The sequence below is a fragment of the Apium graveolens genome, chromosome 10, assembly GCF_009905375.1.
Source record: "Apium graveolens cultivar Ventura chromosome 10, ASM990537v1, whole genome shotgun sequence".
Lineage (NCBI taxonomy): Eukaryota > Viridiplantae > Streptophyta > Magnoliopsida > Apiales > Apiaceae > Apium > Apium graveolens.
Genome location: NC_133656.1, coordinates 30,574,886 through 30,581,541, shown reverse-complemented (window position 1 = coordinate 30,581,541; position 6,656 = coordinate 30,574,886).

Genomic DNA, 6,656 nt, shown 5'->3' with positions numbered 1-6,656 from the left:
CGCAAAGGCGGAAATGGTTCTCACAAGTGCACTTGCAGAAAAAGAATATAAAAGAGTAAATAATTGCAAGTTGGCACAAGAAATGTGGAAAAAATTAGTGGTAACCTATGAAGGAACTACTGATATAAAAGATTCTCGGATGAATACATTGATCCAAGAATATGAGAACGTTAAACTCCAAGAAGGAGAAAATATCATCGATATAGAAACAAGATTTACTCGTATAATCGATGAGTTATCTCAACTTGGAAAGAATTATACTCAAAATGAAAAGAATAGAAGAGTGCTCAAATCTCTACTTCCTAGTTGGAAGGTTAAAGTCACTACTATAAAGGAGATGCACAACTTAAATGAGTATAAGATTGATAACCTATTCGGAAATCTTCGTGCTTATGAAGAAGATAATGTTCCGGAAAAGGTTGCTCCAAACATGGAGGATAAAAAGAAAAATATGGCTCTAAAGGCCATACTAATTGATGAAGATGAAAACGACGAGGAGTTAAACGAGGAACTCCAAAATTTCGATGAGAGTGAAATTGCTTTACCCACGAGACAACTTCATCGTGTGCTTCAAAGCAAAGCTCAAAGATACGGAAAAGGCTTCCTTGGATCAAATAATCAACAAAGAGTTTTTAACTCTAACGGAAAGCCAAATTATTCTTCCAATTATTAGAGTAAATATCCGTCAACGAGCTACAATAAAGGCAAAGGCAATCAAAATATAAATACCTATATTAATTCCAATGCCTCTACAAACCATCCGGTTTACACTCCTCCAAAACCCAAAGAATCATCTCCGGAGGAAACACATATCACAAGATGTGTATTTCGAGTGTAAACAACCCGGTCATTATAAAAGAGAATATCCTAAACTTTCAAAGGGACGAAGTCTTGTGGCCGAAAATGGTTGGGATCTAAGTGAAGATGAAGAAGCTCCGGAAGCTAGTGAAGAAGTGGTCAATCTATGCTTAATGGCTCTCGGAGATGAAACCACCTCAACGGAAATCTCCTCTTCAAATCAAGAGGTAACATCTAACTATGTCTCAATTAAATCTTTATTAGATGAATCTAGTTTATCTCTCGTAGATATGAATAAGCATGATTTAATTGAAGTTGTAGTAAGTTATAAAAATAAATATAAAGATGTTGAACAAAGGTTTCATTTGTTATAGTCCGAGAAGATGAAAATTGAGGAAATTCATCATACTCAAAATAAAGAATATACTCGGATGTTGGACTCAAAAGTCCAAGATGAGAATGAGATTACATCTCTAAAAGATCAAAACCATCTCATCAAGATTGAGGTAAATAAACTTCAAAAAAACATACTCAATCTTGAAACGGAGAATATATCATTAATTCTCAAAGACGAAGAGATGGAACATGAAAAGATACAATTGAATGACAATATTTGTAAACTTCACGTGATCTATTGAACTTAAAGATTCTAAATGAATCAAATGTTCAAGATATAGAAACATTTTATAAAAACAATCTTGATAAAGAAAAAGAGCTATTAGAAACCAATGAGCTTAAAAGTGAAGCTCTAAGGTTAAAAGAAGAAAATTATAAACTCATAGCTCAAGTTAAGGATCAAGAAAGAATCCTTAATAACAAGATTGAAGCCTTAAAGAAAGAAAATGAAAATCTTGAAAAAGCCATTCAAAGATTTACAAAAGGCAATAGGATGTTGGATCAAATGGTGCATACAAAAACCTCATATAATCATGAAGGTTTGGGATATAATAAGAATTCTCCTCCTAAAGGAAATACTCGGACATTTGTATTACCAATAAAGACTTCACCCGAATCACCATCTTATAAATGTTCTTATTGCAATAAAATGGGACATACCATTCAATATTGCAAATTCTAGAATGGTGAAATTAACGGAAGCATGTATGGATTTGCAAGGAATCATACAAGAAAGATGATAAACGTGTACCTCACAAAAATATGGAATATAAGAATCCAAGGCAACAATGGTCTCATCAATTAACTATGTTTCAAAATAGAAACACACAATATCATGTAAATGGTAATGCATTTAGAAGGCAACAACCTCTTAGTAGAAATGCTTATGGTAATTACCATGCTAATAATAGATATAAAGTTTATCATGCTCCATCAAGATTTAATGATAGCTCTAGGTATTATCTACCTCAAACTAGGCCTTATGCATCGAGAAATATTTACATGCCTAATGATAATTATACCATGCCTAGCTTCTTTCATAAATCAAATGTTATATATAATGTACTAACCCCAGGACCCTCAAGATAAAGGGGTACCTATAAATTTAACTAATCATGTATGTAGGTGTGTCTTGCCGCAAAACAAGACATAAGGTACCTTGATAGTGGATGTTCAAGACATATGATCGGTAATAAGTCACTCTTGAACAATATTAAAAAGGTTACCGTGGGGAGCGTAACATTTGGTGATAGTAGTAAAGGAAACATTGTCGGCATCGGAGATATCGGAAATGGGAAAGTTAAAATTTCCGACGTTCAATTTGTCAACGGGTTAAGGTACAATCTTCTCTCCATAAGTCAACTATGCGACAATGACTACAAGGTAATTTTCTACACTACTCATTGTTCTATATTAGATAAACTTGGAAAGTTGGTTCTCACTTGCCTTAGAAATAAAAATGTTTATACATGTGACATGAGCAAGAAAGTAAACGTATGTCTAATCATTATAAATGATGATCCATGGCTATGGCATCGAAGATTAGGACATGCCAACATGAAGTTGATTAACAATATATCAACTAAAGACCATGTCAGAGGTATACCAAAACTAAACTATCATAAAGATCATACTTGTGAAGCTTGCGAAGTTGGTAAACAAATTTGAGCTTCTCACAAAGCAAAGTTTATGGTATCTACCTCGAGACCTCTCGAGTTACTACATATGGATCTTATTGGTCTGGTTCCTATACAAAGTCTCGGAGGTTGCTCATATACGTTGGTAGTTGTGGATGATTATTCACGATTCACATGGACTGAATTTCTCAAAGCCAAAAGTGATGCCTTTGACTCCTTCTCATCTTTATGTAAAAGGATTCAAAATCAACAAAATAAAACCATAGTCTATATAAAGACTGATCATGGTAAAGAATTTGAGAATTCTAGTTTCACCAACTTTTGTGATGAACATGGCATCACACATAATCTTTCCGCTCCATACACTCCTCAATCCAACGGAGTAGTTGAACGGAAAAAAAGAACACTCCAAGAAATGGCGAGCACAATGCTAAATGAATATCATCGACCTAAATATTTTTGGGCCGAGGCTATGTCAACCGCTTGCCATATTCTTAATCGGGTTTTGCTACGACCTATAAAATAAAAGACTCCTTACGAGTTATATTTTGACAAAACTCCGAAACTAAGCTACTTTCGAGTATTCGGAAGCAAGTGCTTCATATTAAATTCAAAAGAGTACCTTACAAAGTTTGATCCTAAATCAAATGAAGGTATATTTCTTGGATACTCGAACAATAGTAAAGCTTATCGAGTGTTTAACCTCAAATCGCTTGTGGTGGAAGAATCTATGAATGTCACTTTTGATGAAAGTAAACCACCGGCGAAATATAAAGATCTTGTTGACCAAGAAAATGTTGAACAAGATGATATTGAAAAGGTTATTCGACAATTCAAAAATATGGATCTCGGGACCCCCGTATATAAAAATCCATTAGAATTTGACGAAAAGGAAGATGAACTTCCTCAAGCAATTCCCACTATAAAAAGTCATCCATTAGATAACGTACTTGGAGACTTAAGGAAGGGAGTTCAAACGCGGTCACAAGTTCAAAATGTTGTGAATCATATTAGTTTTCTATATCAAATAGAACCTAATACCGCAAAAGAGGCTTTATTAGACGATGATTAGATTTCTGCTATGCAGGATGAATTACTCCAATTTACTCGTAGTAAAGTATGGGAACTTGTCCCTAAGCCTCATGATACTTCCATTATTGGCACAAAATGGGTATTTCAAAATAAATTAGACGAAAATGGAATGGTAGTTTGAAATAAAGCAAGGTTAGTTGCACAAGGATATACCCAAATGGAAGGTATAGACTTTGATGAAACATATGCACCTGTAGCAAGAATTGAATTAATTCGAATGCTATTCGCTTATGCTTGTCATAAAAATTTCAAAGTCTATCAAATGGATGTGAAATCTACATTCTTAAACGGGATTTTGGAAGAGGAAGTATATGTGAAACAACCTCCTGGGTTTGAAGATGCAACACATCCCGATTATGTATATAAACTATATAAAGCTCTATATGGCTTAAAACAAGCCCCAAGAGCATGGTACGAAAGGTTGAGCAAGTTCCTACTAGACAATAAATTTAAGATGGGAACGGCTGATAAAACCTTATTTACGAGGAAAGAAAAAGATTATATATTGCTCGTACAAATATACATAGATGACATCATTTTTGGGTCAACAAATGATGCATTATGTAAAGAATTCTCTGAAAACATGAGTAAAGAATTCGAGATGAGTATGATGGGAGAATTAAACTTCTTTTTGGGATTGCAAATAAGGCAATCTGATGAAGGCATCCATATCTCTCAATCCAAGTATTGTAAAGAGATGTTGAAAAAGTTCGAAATGGATAGTGCCAAACCCATCTCTACTCCTATGTCTACATCCGATAAATTAACGGAAGATCTAAAAGGAATTCCCGTAGACACAAAGAAATATCGAGGAATGATCGGTAGCTTGCTCTATATAACTGCAAGTCATCCCGATATTCAATATAGTATTTGTAAGTGTGCTAGGTTTCAAGTAGCACCTAAAGAATCTCATTTATCCACGGTAAAAAGGATATTGAGATATCTTAAAGGAACTATCGATGTTGGTCTTTGGTATCCAAAAGGAATACCATTTGACTTAGTATGTTTTTCTGATTCGGACTATGCCAGGCATTTAGTCGACAGGAAAAGTACTAGTGGTACTTGTCAGTTTCTCAGTGGATGTTTAGTTTCGTGGTTTTCGAAGAAACAAAATTCCGTATCCATCTCAACAACCGAGGCTGGGTATATAGCAGCTGCAAAGTGTTGTGCTCAAATACTGTGGATGAAGCAAACACTAGCTGACTATAATATAAAATTTGATGTGATCTTGTCACGCCCCCAACTTGAACAGCAAAATAAATATAGCTATTACAAAATTTTAAAAGAAATAACACAACCAAATCCAAGATCTTACAGTTTAGGGTTTGGAACAGCCCAACACTACCAACTATTACATCTGATTTTGAATACCGAGTCCTCACACAAACTACTATCACTTATTCTACCTGAGCTCGAACATAAGCATTAGCATCACAGGTCTTACGGGCAGTCTGCTTGAATCTAACCATAGCTGCTAGCTGTAATATCAGGGTAAAGTAAGAAGTGAGCCAAATGCTCAACAAGTGCTAATAGTACGACACAAAACATAAATCGAGATATACATTAAAGAATGACAATGGAAAGACATAACCAATGATAACGAGGGATAAAACTATGAGTGATGGCATCATTCTTACTTATATCAAAACAATTTCAAAATCACGTCTTAATCAAAATCATTTTATGACGCTACGGATTACAGCCGGTGATCAGCCGCGAAGTAATCCCGAACCTCGCTGGGTTCTAAAATATTAATGGGAATCCCTAGGCAACTTTTAAGCCTAATATAAGTGTGGAAAAGACTCGCGTCTCAGTCCAGATCCACCATTCAAAGAAAACATTTATCCCCTTTTGGGACTGAAAAACCACATTTTATTTATTTCAAAAACTGATGCCGAATTATGACAAAATCTCTTTTTACAGTAAACATCTTCATCAAGGGATTATAGATCAACTCGAAACACGGGGAAATGGTGCTAACTCTCAGAGCCATAAATCACAAAACTAAACTCTATTAGGGTAACTGAATGGTTTTCATGTATCAAAGTTTGGACAAGGGAATTTAGTGAGGCTATTGGATATCATGAAAGGAAGTGCCAAATTGGGCTTAAAGCAATGGTTTCTCATCAAGCTTCAAGTGCTGGATCATCAAGAATGTAAGCTTCATGAATACTAAGGGTGTTAAGGTATGAAGAAATGATTTTTAGCTCAGTATATATCAGAATTGTCAAGCTTTAGGATAAGAAAGAGGGGTATCAATCAATGAGGGATCACTTTGATAAGTATCTGACTTTCAGGGTTCAAGGTAAGGTTCTATAGGGGTTCAAGTATCAGGATCAGATATCAATACTTAGGAATCATCAGCATGTTAATCAAGAGAATCAACTAGGAGTTGTAACTACCCTTTCTTTTATCATGGTATTCAAATTACTTTAGTATACTATCATGAATAAGACTTTTGAACTACTAGCATTACGTACTCGAGGGTTCATGGCATTTCAAAGATAAGCATAAGATACGCTTGATTTAAATATAACAACATGACTCAGGATAGTTGCAGCAATGTATGAACCATTAGCAGTAAATACGAAGGTCAAGTTGAATCACTTGCCTTGAGAAAGGCTGGTCTGGTCTGACTGGTAGGAGCAACTGGAGCTTCACTCAACCTTTATGGCAAGTTTTCTCTCGTCTCGAGATCCTACATAAATAATAATAATCCTTATTATAATATAT